The sequence below is a fragment of the Lygodium microphyllum genome, chromosome 19 (assembly GCF_053477565.2).
Source record: "Lygodium microphyllum isolate KBCC chromosome 19, Lygodium_microphyllum_v1.1.10, whole genome shotgun sequence".
Lineage (NCBI taxonomy): Eukaryota > Viridiplantae > Streptophyta > Polypodiopsida > Schizaeales > Lygodiaceae > Lygodium > Lygodium microphyllum.
The window spans coordinates 82,236,715-82,251,773 of NC_141153.1; positions in this window are offsets into that span (position 1 = coordinate 82,236,715).

Below are 15,059 nucleotides of genomic sequence, written 5' to 3' on the forward strand. Positions count from 1 at the left end.
CTATGTAGTGTGTTATGCTATTTGTAGTCCATGCCTCCACCATGGACTTATGAAATTTAGCAATTGTCTTTTTAAATATATTGGCATCACCATCCCTAAACCTCAACTTTTGTAAGAGAGCTGCTAATCTATCTAGGTGCATCCACACTTCTGCCTTTGTAATCCTCGATCGTCCCCCATTGCTCCAATCCAGAACAACAAGGTGCAACTTTTTCCATGCTTCATACTTCTCTGGTTTTACAAGTATATTGCCTTCCTTATCTCAAGGTGGAGATATAAATTGCCTAGCCTTGGGTCTGCGAAAGCATGGTTTACAAGGGTTATTTCCACTCTTACTCATCATTTTTTATTTCTACTTGGCCCCCATGCAATCCAACTTCAGAGAGGACTTGTTCTACCTTCTTACATGTAGCATCAACTTCTTACACGGGCTGCATCTTGTATGCAAACCATATATATTTTCATATACTAGCTTCACCATTATTCTAACCAAATAATGCAATGTGCAAAAGTGAACCCTTATTAGTAGTATTTCCAAAATAGGGCACTAGTTTGGATCCATTGGAATTAGCATTCCATTTCTCATGACTTTTTGATCATGTGTTGGAGCACCTTGTTGTCTTGCCTTCGCAAGTCATTCTTTCTTTCCATCTTTCCCTTTCTTCCTAGTTTGCATTCATTATATGCATGGAAATTTTGCATTCACTACATTTGATAAACCAAATGTACACTTCAATGTTTTTAAATCACCTGCAAGATGCCATTCAACTTGATAGTCCCCAAACCCCTTGATGTGTAAAATTTATCCATTATTTTGTTGTTGAATAACACTGGGTATATCAGTGAGGTTAAAAAAAACTTTAAGTACTTCATGGTCCTCCTTTTGTACTTCAAATGCTGCAAGCCACCATATTCAATTCTCTTATTGTAAAGTGAAGTATAAAGGATGGTTTTCATCGAAGGTTGGGATCCGATGCTCGATTCATATGTGTTATATTCACACGTTCAAGTTGTTTCTCCTTAATAATTCATCAAGTTTGAGGACAAAATTAAGCTTGCCTCTACATTCTTCCATAGACATATTGTAGAACTTAACCATAGCAATTTGAACCCTACATATATCCAATACAAAGTTGTTGGATGCATTCAATACAAATGCAACTTCTTTGGAACCATACTTCAATAGCTATGTATTTTCCAGATGTGTTGGCTCATCAATTACTTCTAAAACTTTCTCATTTAGTTGTTTTGGAGCCTTCTTCATGTGAAATGGTTTTGGTAGAGGCATTACTCACTTTGTTTTGAAGACTTGCTTAAAACCTATATCCAATTGTTGATAGAGCATACTATATGACTTAGAACTCATTCCCACCTTGTCACATAATCCTTGAGCATCTGTTGTAATAAACAAGTTGCTCACATCCCTAAGATGTTCACTTGCGACATCTACAATGTCCCTGAATTTACGATTTTCCAATGCATTTTTGACCATATCGTTGCTTAGGACTTTGGCAATAGTATCATTCTCTGCATGAGGGAACATATTTCTCATCATACCAGATTGAGCATATATCCATCTATGATATTGTCCACTTCCTTTGGTTAATTGGTGAATTGGTTAAACTAATTGGATGTGCCGACGTGTTTCTTTGGTTTTTAAAGTGGGCCCAATCTCCAAAGTTTTTGTGAGCTTCCTTTTTATGTTTTGATTCTCCTTCTCCAAGTCCATAACTTTAGACTGTAACTCCATATTCTGCATGTGTGTAGCATGCATAACATCTTCAATGACATTATTTATTATAGGCTCTAGTTCTCCCTATCCTTCTCAGCCAATAATCTATCCTTTTTCATCAAAGTCTACATATTCCCTTGTAATCTTTTCTGCATATTTGTCAAGGCTTGATTAACCCCTACTAATCCTTGTGTGACAAGTTTGCATGTGTATCCATACAATCCTTCATTGCCTTCACAAACAAACTTTACAATTAATGATGTAAGCCCTTCAAATTGTGGTGGCCTTGGAGTGACTGGATCGAGTGGATAAATGCACCCATCAACCCAAAGGTCCCCTTTTCTTTTCCCTACATTTCTTTCTTGTTGCATCATGTATCTTATTGCATCATCCCTTTCCATAGTTCTTTTGAGCATTGGTGCATATTCATCCTCCAATTGAAAGTGAGTATCTCTCTTTCTCTTGGTACGTCCTGTACCTGCATCCTATAAAGAAAAATATATGCCAATTTTCAATTGGATTAGCATTCAAATCACACAATTACACCCCTTTGATTCACTATATCTGTGTTCTTTTTTACGGAGTTGGATCTTGTCTCTTTCTCTTGATTTCAGTCATGATAGACCCTAATCAACCCTTAATTTGCCTATAATCCTAGCTTTTAATCTACCTCTAATTAGCATCCAATCTTATCTTTTGTTCTATCCAAAATACTCTCTCTCTCTCTCTCTCTCTCTCTCTCTCTCTCTCTCTCAACAAGAATTGATCAAAGGCATGTAAACACATTTATATAGAAGCTTGGCTAGTGAAGAACCATAACATCATCTTATCTTCTATCCTAATTTACTCTCTGTCACTCTATCACTTATTTTCTTAGTTCATCTCACACAGTCCTCTCTCTTCACCCCCCACCCCTTCTCCCTCTCTCCCTCTCTCTTCCCCTCTCTCTCTCTCTCTCTCTGAATTGATACTTAAGGATTAAAAAATACCTATGAAGAATAATAAGATCACAGCGATTAAACAAATAAAGATACCTCCATTATCACTTGATTGCTTGTAGTATAGAGTTTTGAAGAGGAAGATATCTTATGGTATAGAGATTAAACAAATAAAGATACCTCCATTATCACTTGATTGCTTGTAGTATAGAGTGTTGAAGAGGAAGATATCTTATGGCATAGTACTGAAGAGGGAGATTGCTTATAGGAGGGTAGAGAGTGTTGTAGATAGAGATTATTTGATTTCAGCAAATGGTATCAAAACCACTCCTAAGATTACTTGTAGCAAGGTAGAGAGTGTTGTAGATAGTAGCGAGTATTTCTTCAGAAGAATTTGTATGCAAGAAGCCATATTCTAGAGGGAAGGAGAAGAGCACACAAAATTTCGAACAAAACTAGAGCTTTGAGAGGGAATGAAAAAATAGCTAGAAACAGGCATATACTTGTCCAAAAAAGATAAAAATTTACAAGGAAACTCTCAAGTCAAAAAGGTGTCCCTGGGTAAAAAATAATCTTAAAATATGATGTATACGTCATTTTATATCTTTTTTCTTAACTTTTTCCCTTTAAGAAGCAAGAATGAGAATGATTCTAATATATTTTCATGTTGAAAACTCGTGAGAGCATTAAAGAGTTTTATATTAATGATTGGCTTCATTTTTTTTGTTACAAGGATTTTGAGAAAAAGTGACATTTATCCTACAGTTTGGAAATAAAATAATAGGTAAAATCTATCAAAAATACAAATACAAGAATTTCTTGATTGTAAAAGATCTCTTATTATAATATTATTTTAGAATCTCTTTTTAGAGAGAGATAGAGGTGAGAGAAACCCCTTAAGTCCGTGTGTGACCTTCATCTGAAAAGCAATTAACATTTGTGGATGCTAATAGTACTAAATGTCACCTAAAGATGGGTGTCATTTTTCTAGAAGAAGAGTTGTCGATCTTGCATGACCTTCTAAAAGAGAACTTGGATGTGTTTGCATGGTCCTACAAAGATCTAAAGGGGATTGATCCTATCATGTGCCACCACCACATCAACCTAGAGCCTGATGCCAAGCTTGTGAGGCAAAGACAGAGACACATGAATCCAAACTTCTCCACCTTAGTAAAAGCCAACCTAGAGCCTGATGCCAAGCCTATGAGGCAAAGATAGAGACACATGAATCCAAGCTGCTCCACCTTAGCAAAAGCCAAATTATTAAAGATCCTTGAAGCTGAGTTTATCTATCCAATGACTAATAGTGAATGGGTTTCTCTAATTGTGGTACTACCCAAGAAGAATGGAAAGCTATGAATATGTGTGGACTTCCAAAAGTTGAATTACAAGACAAAGAAGGATTGTTTCCCTATCCCTTTCACAAACCAACTATTAGAAACAAAGTGGCTGGCCATGAGCTCTATTTCATCTTGGATGGATTCAGTGGGTGTGCAACCAAGTCCAGATCATCGAAGAAGATCAATCCAAAACAAAATTCACAAAATAATGGGGAATCCATGCTTACAGATTGATGCCTTTTGGGCTCTATTAACGCTCCTACTACCTTCCAATGAGTGATGATGACTGCATTCCAAAATTATCTGCATGACTTCATTGAGGTGCACCTAGATGACTTCTGTGTCTCTATAGTCTAATCTGTGAGCATTGGAAACACCTAGAGCAATGCTTTGATAGATGTCGAGAGTATCGGATCTCTCTCAACCCCAACAAATGCGTCTTTGGAGTCTCTTCAGGAGTTCTTATAGGCCATATTGTCTTTGCACAAGGGATAACAACAAACCCTGCCAAGATTGAGAAGATTGTAGCTTTAACAATGCCAATAAACCTGAAATAGTTGAGGGGATTTCTTGGCCATGTGGGCTATTATAGAAGGTTCATTGCAAAAACTTTGCGACAAAGGTGGTTCCCTTGCATAAGCTCCTAAGGAAAGATACAGAGTTCATGTGGACTATTGATCGTGACGAAGCATTCAACAACTTGAAGCAAGTAGTGATTGATTGAAGTACCTATCCTACAACCTCCTGATTGGACAAAGGGTTTCCATGTGTACACAGATGCATCTCTTGATTGAAGGCTTAGGAGCAATCTTCTGCCATAAAGGCTCCTCAAAGTCGATCAACCTATCTATTATGCAAGCGGAAAAGTAACTGATAGAGAATGAAAATATACATTGACAAAGCTTGAGTACTTAGCAACGGTGTTTGCCTCTTGGAGAAATTCGAACATTACCTATTGTCAATGCACTTCAAATTCTATGTGGATCATGAGGCCTTGTCCTTCTTGATGAACAAAGTAGATGTGAAGGAAAGAATGATGAGATGGCTCCTTTTGTTTTAGGAGTTTGACTTTGAAGTGGTTACCAAGCCTGGTTGCTCCCATGTCCTGGCTAATCATCTATCGCGGATCCCTCAGAGTGATGAGGAGGAGCAGGATGATCCAAACCTCCCTGATACTTTCCTTTTTCTAGTCGAAACTATAACTCAACAATATCCTCCTAGTATCTCCAAATAATGAGAAGAAGAAGCTCCTATTGGAATCGTCCCCTACACCTTGTTAGGTGGCGCTCTGTACAAGGCAAGGGTGAAGTGTTGCAAAGATGTATTGTAGGAGATGAGATTGGAATCGTGCTGAAAGCATGCCATGTTGAGCCCTATGGAGAGGACACTTCATAGGAGAAGTGACAACTAGAAATGCCTTGCTCGCACGTTATTGGTGGCCGACTCTCCATAAGGATGCCTATGATTATTGCAAACATTATGATACTTGTCAATGGATGGAGAAGTCTACTAAATCTAGCGCTATGCCACTACAACCCATCCTTCCCTAAAGCTATTTGAGAAATGGGGAATTGACTTTGTTGGCCCCATTGATCCAGCGACTAAAAGAAAGAAGAAATAGATACATCTTGGTTTCCAGTAAGTATGGACTACGTGAAAAAGTGGTGTGAAGCCAAAGCTCTCAAGCAGGATGATGGTAACAGTATGGCTCTGTTCTTGTAGAAGAGCATCATCACCCGTTTTTGAAGTCCCCTAATCAGTGATAAAGATACTCACTTCCTTAACAAGATTATGGAAGAATTGACAAAGTTGTACAAGATCTGCCATCACACAAGCCCACGCCTTACTACCCTAGAGGCAATGGCCAAGTCGAAGTTACCAATCATATTCTTTGCTCGAATCTTGATAAGGACGATTGCCACACGTCGCCTGATAAGGACAACGATCAGCTTATAAAGCTGCTCTAGGCATACAAAACCTCCCATAAGGTTGCTACAAGGGATAGATCCCTTTCTAGCTGGTGTATGGTACATAAGCCATTTTTCTTATTGATCAGGAGTTACCCTCTCTGTGAGTGACTATATCAAAGAACACTTGGGAGATGATGAGTCCCTGCAGTTTCATCTCTTGCATTTGGAATAGCTAGACAAGACTTGTATGATGGCCTATAATGCATGGAAGCCATATAAGCTCAACGAAAGGCCTACCATGATAGCTTCATCAAGCAGAAGGAATTTAAAGAATGTGACTTAGTCATGGCCTATGATTTCTATTATGGCAAGTTTCCAAGAAAGTTTCAATAACGATGGATGGGCCCCTATAAGGTACTTGTTGTCAATCCTAATGGATTTGTCCAAGTGCAAACAATTGATCCTTCTAATGATTCCTTCCTAATTAATGGCTATCACCTCAAGAAGTATTATCCTCCGTGGGGATCCTGACAATCACCACTAATATCTCCTTTATTCATTATGCGTCAATTCGTAAGGCTTTGCCTATTGCTCCCCTGATAACCCTCTTTCTCATTTTGATGAGGTGGCCTCCTTCCTCTAGCCCCTCAAAGCCACCTCCAACCATTCCTTTGCTTCCTTTTTGTCTGATCTAGCAGAGGTGGTGTGGATGGTTCTAATACATGGTGTTATTTCCATTCTCCTCTTAAAAATCAAAAAAGAAAAAAAAAGATATATCGGTTATGAGAGAAAAGAACTTCAATCCTTGTCATGCCCACCTATTCTTCGACAAAAGGTGGAAACACCCCAAGAGAAGGGAAAAAGAGAAAAAAAAGAGAAAGAAGAAAAAAAAAAGAAAAAAATATCCGAACTATTATGGGAGAAAATGAAGAAATTCCCTATCATAACAGGCCTGGTTCCAAGAAAAGTGGCACACACCCTTGGTGGGTGAGAAGTTGGCTGTAGAAAAGGTGGTAACACCCCCCGCAGTCCTCCAAGATAGCTGAACTCTTCGAGAAGCAATTCCAAAGCCATCTCCCTTGGTGTGATGTATCCTGTAACTCCATCAGTGCTTCTCACTCATACAACAAATGACATTTCCAACATGCAATCCAAGTACCAGACTTGTTAACTACCTCCTTGGGTATGCCTCTTTATCACCTGATATAAGTTGACATGATTATTTAGATGAAGCCAATCTTCATCAACAACCCTTGAGTGATGTGAGCTTTCATCCTAATTGGATAGGGATGTGAGCAGGGGATACCATTTGTAATCATCAATAGAGCTTGAGACAAAGGGTGGGGTGAGTGACCAGTCCTTGCCATTTAAATCCAATAGAGAGGTATGATGTATGAATGGAGGATTGCACGCACATGAGTTGGGCCTCTCAATGCAAAAGCACAATTTGTTCCTATGTGCAGGACACTATAAGGCTCCTCCTTGCCCTCCCTTCTTACACCATATGTCGGCATAGGGAGGGATACACTATTGAACCATCATTTGCGCATGAGCCATACAACCTTCACACAAATGGCAATAAGGATTCAATCAATGGGTGTGAGGAACTGGTTATTCTCTTATATCTATCAATAGAGCGTGAGATAGAGGGGAGGCTGAGCGTGATCAATTTCCCTTTCATCAACTAAGAGGTGAGGATTGAGGGATGTTACAACAATTGGAGTCACATATGTTCTCATTCCCTATGTACGTAAGCACAGGACGAGGCCTCCTCCATTATCATTTTACACACCTCACTTTGTTTGTTGGTGCACTGCATGATCATGCTCCCTAGCCTTTCTTCTTGAACCTATACTGCCAGATGGGTTGGGACACACTGCTACACCATCAAACTGTGTACACTGGTATACTCCCTTTAAACCATCCCTCTTATCGATTTCTAAGCTGGGTGTAAGATATGGGTTTCAATTATTACCGATTGAGTGATGTGAGTCATGGGGCAAGCAACTAATCTATCATTCCAACATGAGAGACTATCAAGATATTGAGTGATGTATACTTCACCATTGACAATTAAATCAACGCTTCATCAACAATGCTACCTCCCTGGGTATTGCTACATGGTCCCGGCCATGCTGGCGAGTGTGATATGAGGAGATGTGGTATCTCTTGTCGATAATTACGCTCTTTCGCCTATCAGTGATGGTTCACCTCGACCATCTGTAAATTGAACCAAGTGTTTCTAACCCTATCCATTTTTGTTTACAAGATTCGGTTATGTTTTAAGTGTGGGGATGTATGTGTTTGAGTGGTGGTCAAGTGTTAGGTCCCTATTGATTAGTCAACCGGATCTATTAAGGTCTTTAGTATGGGGAGAGGTCTCTATGCGTTTATTTTGCATACCCTCATGAAAACATCACTATCGGATCATTCAAGTATGCCATGTCCTAATCTTACTCTGATGGGGTCCCTTTCCCACCCACCTGTTCTGTTTTCACTCCACCTCACGATCGTTCCTTGTCTGTTTATCTTTATCCTTTTCTTTTGCTCTTTTTCTATGAGAACACATCCTACATTTACTAAAATTAAAATTTGATCCTACATCTATTTTTGTCCCTTTGAACTGACCACTTTTCCTTTTTATAATCCTCAGTTCTGAGCCACGGTTTAGGAGTTATTGATTTTTGGAGAATTTTTTACCAATTTGACGTGTTTCCATGCAAACATGCCTTTTTTGCTTCCAAATAGTAATATGATGTGACAACCCTGACCTACACTTTCCTCTTGACATTTTTTCTTTTTACTTCTCATCATTCTGATGCAGAATTTGTATGTTATTAACTTTTCTATGTTTTTGGGTATTCTCGTGGGTGTTTTTGGCTCTTTTTCCATGTGAACAGAACCTATCCTATTCACTTGAGAATTCAATTTTGATTAGATAGCCTTATTTGGCTTGCTTCCTTGCACAATTTTTCTTTTTAATCCATCATGTTTTCGCTTGCCAATTTTATGTTATTAATTTTTCAGTGTATTCTCGTGCTCGTTTTCACTATTTTTTCGATGTGACTACGCCTTTCTTGTATCAAAATCGCATTCTAATTTGACAAACCTATTGACCCCATCCCTGTATATTTTTTATTTTTGTTGTCGTATGTTCCAATTTACGGATTATTGGGAACTCATTTTTTTCTTGATTTTCGGGAGTGTTTTTACCATTTTTTCCATGTGGACCCCCCATTTGCCATCGAAACCCGGTTTGATTGCCCTCTCCCATTTGTTTCTCCACACAATTTTCCTTTTTGCTGCATTCCATTCCAAATTTCCAATTTTTTGTCATTAATTTTCAAATCCATTTTCGGATGTATTTTTATCGTTTTTCCCATTTGAATGGTCCTATTCTCATTGGAACTGTGTTTTGACGTGATAGACATGTTCGGCTCTTCATTCAAAGGATTTTCCTTCTTTTCACGATTCGTTTTGACTGACAGATTTTGTGAAATTAATTTTTTTGTGAGTTTTTGTGCTTGAGTTTTCTTATTTTTCTGCGTGAACCCCCTTTTGTTACCCAACATGTCAGTTGCATTGTCCATGCCCTTCTCCCTATCATCATGCCTTATTTTGCTTTTTACAAAATCTTGATTTGATGCTCGGATCTCTCCTAATTAACATTTTCAATTAATTTTGTGTTTTTTCCCTTGTGTGTCCCGAACCGGCTTTGGCCACATCATGTTCTGGTGTTAGGATTCTCCATCGTGGCCAATTGTTCCTTTCAATGCAAATTCCCCCCGTCTACTTTGGTGCACGAAACATGGGGGGCTCTTAATTTTTTTTAAAAAATCCCACTAAAGACAAAATAATTTTAAAAAAAAACTAAATACTTTCCCACCTCCCAAGCGACATCTCCTCTTCCCCTCTCTCTCTCTGTCCCTCTCCCTTGCGTCCTATTCTCCTCCATCTCTAGCCTCTTGTCCCTCTAGCTCTCCTATTCTCCTCCATCTCCTCCTCACTCCCACCTTCCCCTCTCCTCCCTCCCTTTCTTCTTCTCTTCCCCTTCTCCTCCCATCCTCCTCCTCTTCTCCTCCATCTCCTCCTCCTCACACCTCCTCCCACCTCCCCTCTTTCCGTCGGCAACTGTTGGAGCCATGGGAGTCGTCGTCGTTGGGACGCTGTTGTCGTAGCTGAGTGACGTCGCCTAGGAAGCCAGGTGCCGCCCGCCCGCCGCACGGGCACCACTGTGATTTTTAAAAAACACAACCACACACAGAGATGGAACAAAAAGAAAAGAGAAGAAGAAGAAAAGAAATCACACCTTTTACTATTAAAAATTAGTAAATAACAATTAAAAAACTCAAATAAACCTAAATACATTTCACCCTTCCCCCACACATATCTTTTTTTACCTTCCCCTGGTCTCCTTTCCCTTTTTTGCGTCTAACCACCTTTCCCACCATGCCATTGGCATGTTGCAAGATCTTGTTCACGTGCAGGGTTTTGGTCCTTGCACGTGCGCGCATTCTAGCTAGTGGTCATTCATACGCCTGAGGATGCGAGTGTGGTTTTTTTCGCACAGTGGAGAGCTTGGAGCTGTTCACATGTAGCTAAACGCAGGGTACCCTATTTTTGACATATTTTTTATTTTTGAAAAACATAAACACATTAAAAATATCTAAAAACTATTAAAAATCCAAATAAATTGAAATTTTTTGTAAAAAATCTTTAAAATTTATTACGAATTTCAAAATTATTTTATCAATCATAAAATTCTCAATAAAAATATCAAAAATAAAATCAATTTCAAAAACTTAGAAATTTAATCCAAATTCAATAAAATCTTAATGGAATCATTAAAAAGTACATTTTTTAAAAGTACCAAAAATTCCAAAAACCTCTTTTATAATTTTGGATCATTGAAATTAGATCAAATTTCCAATGCTAATTGAAAAATATTTATTTAAAAAATTAATTTTAAAAATCAATAAATTCTTGAAAATTTATTTTCAAAATTCATAGAATAGCCCAAAAAATTCTTGAAATAAATAAAACAAAGTGGATCCCCCTATTTAATTCTCAACCAACATCTTGCTGATTGGAAGGAATGAAAATATAAAAATCAAATAGAACCATGCCTAACCAACATTTAAAAAAACAAAAATACCCAAATATATTAAAAATTATAGACATGGTGTTTTGGTTTTTTAAAATAAAATGAGATCCATTTTCCAACTAGTTGGATTACTTGTTGGATTGTGTTGTGGTTGCGATTTTCCCGTCACACCAATTATTGATTATGCATTCAGAATTCATTTGCATACATACCCTTTCTCCAAGTATCTTGTTTCTCTTCTTCTTTTCCTTTTTTTCACCAAATATCACAATTAATTATTTAAAAAATTAGTTGAACACATTTTCCACGTGCATTCACACTAAACACACAAATTAATTAATTAAAAAGAACTAGCCATTCACATAGCATGCACTTTGTGCACCCAAGCACACCTTAATTTATAATAAAATAAACCCATTGTCACAAGCACACACACTAAAAAAAGTGCTTCACACATTAATTTGTAAAAAAGGAACTTGCATCTAGAGACCCTTGGGGACATTCATAAGCACCATACAACTTAATAATTTTTTAATGGATAAAATGAACCACCATTTTCTTATTAAGGTTTTTCACCTAATAAAAGTTCAATCTTTGATAATTATTTCATAAAATAAACATACAATTAAATTTTCATTTTCTCTCACATTGCACATTTTCCTTTTTAATGAATTGTTATGTGGGATGGGTGATGTGGCAATCAGTTGAAGTCCCTATTGGCCATCTTAATCAATTGAGGTTTGGGTATCAATCGATTTTGGTTTTGGTCTAGTTCTCGATTGGTTATTTGATTAGAGTTAGGGATACTCTATGTATTCTTTTTCTTTTCTGCTTGATACAGGGATATTGTGTGCTTGTTTCTATGCCTAGCATGAAGCTTTTGGTCGCATAAGTGCAAAGGTCATGTGGAAATTTTGCTAGGATGTGGATTGCTTTGGGTGGTCAGTAAGTTGGTCAAGTCTATGTGAGTTTTTGTTGATGATATCTTATCTACTATTATTTTGGTTGTTCTACAAGTATCCTTTGTGATTGTTTATGTGTGAGTGTAGTGTGTGTGTAAACCATTTGAATGGCACCTTGTACTACTCCCCCAATCCAGTATGTTTCCTTCGTATCTCATGATTATTCATTGTTGTTGGATTCAAACCTTATTGTTAAGGCAGGGTTATCCAAATTTGTGACACTTTCATTACCACTTATCCGAGAGGATTCTAATGTGTGTGATCAATTTTTAGCATCTTACAATAAGAGGTCTGGTCCTGTTTGGGGTACAATTATCCATATGACGCCTAAGAGCCTAGGCAAAGCTTTGTTTTATGATATTGTGGAGCAGCTTTTCGTATTGCTCATCAATTGTTCTCTAATGAGGATATTCTAAAGTTGTTATAGAAGCACACCCATGATGAGTTGGATCCTAAGGGGTTTATCACTACTTTAGGCATTAGTGTGTCCATGATGTCCAATCTTGTTTGGAAGCAATTGTGTCATTTCCTTAAGGGGACAGGTTTATGCATGCCAAAACCCCTTCTAACTACCTTTTGAAGGAGTTATTTACAACCTCCCATAGCATGGTGCTGAAAGGAATTACCATTGATTGGAGTTCATATCTCCTGGCAAAGATGAATCAGTATTTTATTAGTGCCACGAGGGGTAATGTGACTAATGTAACATTTGGTTCTTACCTTTCTACTTTCTTGATGTATGTTACCCCTGCAAAGGAAGTTCCTATATTACTTGTTGATCCTCTAGAGGTTCCTCCTCCTCCTACTGACAATAATGATGTTATCATCAAGGATGTTGATCCCCTCCCTCATGTAGTCATTCTGAGGAAGTGACTTAAGCAAGTGGCTGAATGAATACCTTCCCACTCCTCCAATTTTAATTCTTGTTTGTCTAGTAGTCAGTTGTCTGATTTCCTCACAACTCCAAATCTTTTCAGAGCACATAGAGATGGTACTCTAGAGATTTCCATTCCCTTTATGCAATGCCTAGTGACAGAGACATAATTCCTTTCTTGTGCAAAGACATCCAGAGCTCTATTGAACTCTCGATTACTGCCATGTATCCAATAGTTTTATTCTTCTTATTATGAAGATGTTCAGCAATCCAAGGAGGAGTTGGTATAAAGTGAATAATGAGCTTATCTTTGCTCAAGAAAAATTTTATGACCTCTATACACAGATGAAGCAGTAGACTAAGATCATTGATGCCTAGGAAGTGGAGATCTCTAATTTGCAAATTCAGTTGGCTAAGACTAAATCCCAAGTCATTATTGTGACTAAGGAGAGGGGTAGGTTGTTGGAGTCTCAAGAGCTAAAAAGTTTAATAGCTACCTAGACAACAGAAGAGCTTAAATCAGCTAAAATCCGCTAATACTATCCTAAACAGAGAAATACTCAGATTCAACAACTCAAGGAATTAACTTAGTCATATTCTACTTCACAAAGTCATTATGTGTAACCATTTCCTTTCTTATCTCATGTGGATTTAGCTGTCCTTCAAAGGAATACCACATTATGCTCTTTATTCCAAGCCAAGGTGGAAAGACTTCAGTCAAGAATGGATTTGTTGTGGTCTTCATTTAAGCAATTCTAAGAGTTTGTTCCTCCAGATCACTCTTTCTGTGTTCATTATCAGCAACACAAGCTCACATTCTATACTAAGCTTTAAACGATGGATTTGCCTCTTCTAGAGGTAGGATGGTTGGAATGGAGCTTGGACTTCTAATTTGTTGATTGAAGTAGCTAGAATGGTTTTTGAGAGTTGTGTGACTATAGATATCATGCTTATGTCTTATATATACTTGTGAGGTGATTGTTGATCCCATATGACAAAGATTTGGCTTGGTATGTGGGGGATGTGGTATTACAAGATGTTTTGTATGTTAGACATTTGGATTTGCAAATATATCTAATGTTCCAAACACATATCCTCCAAAGTGGTTAATTGTCTTATGACTTCTTGGCATACCATGATTGATTCTATGATCCTGAATCAACGTCAAAAGAAAGCTTTTTTTCATGTTAAAAATAATAACCAATTGAGGATGGATCTCTTAACCCACCTTTCAAAAAAACCTAATTTTGATTCATCTTTCTTTGATGCCTATCATCGTAGATCCCTTTTAGGTCCATCAGTATCTTGTTTATCTTATTATTAGCAGATGGCCCATAGATATGAAGCATATCTTTTCCTTTATCTATCTAATCCACAAGTTATTTTACCTCTTCTATTTCAACCCCAAGGTGCTCCTTGGATCCCTATTTTCACTCATTGTTTTTTTTATTGAGGATTGTGTATTTTCCCCTCCTCCTTCTTGTCCTTTCCCATCCATAACTATTCCTTCCACTTTTCCAGCATACTTATTAACACCTTTTTTAATTGATTCCCCTAAATTCTCAACTAATCTCTCTTTAGATCATTCTTTCTTTTATGATTTTTCTTACCCATCCCTTCATCCTCTCTCACTTGTTCCTCTTCCCTCTCCTACCACTTCTATTCCTCATCCCCCTCAATTGGTTAGTGGATATACATGCTTTGATCAGAAGATTTCTAGATGATGAGGTTGGAGTTCAACAGATTCACTTACAGGACCTCAAATAAATTGGCCACTGATTTCGAGGGAATGGACGACTGCTAGCTAAGCTTTTTAGAATTATTTATATTTTTCTCAATAGTATTCTTAGTCTTCAGATCCTTTAGTGAGATTGAGTGCTCACTTTACTTGGTATCCCAAGTAGTGCAATATATGTATACCCTCTATATCACCTTCATTCAAGGCCAATTTGTAAATATTCTTATTTTTGAATTTTTTATTAATAAAACATAACATTTTTCTATTCAAACTATAAGTAACCCCTTTATATGGGACCCTTCTGTATGTAAAAAAATATGTAACAATGGTATTTCAAAAATCCTTTAAAAAATCCCTTATGTTGAACTCACATGATACTTACATATATTTATGACGGACCTCCTCGGGCTTAGTATCTGGCGTATATGCACTGACATTGGCATAATTATTAGAACTCAATC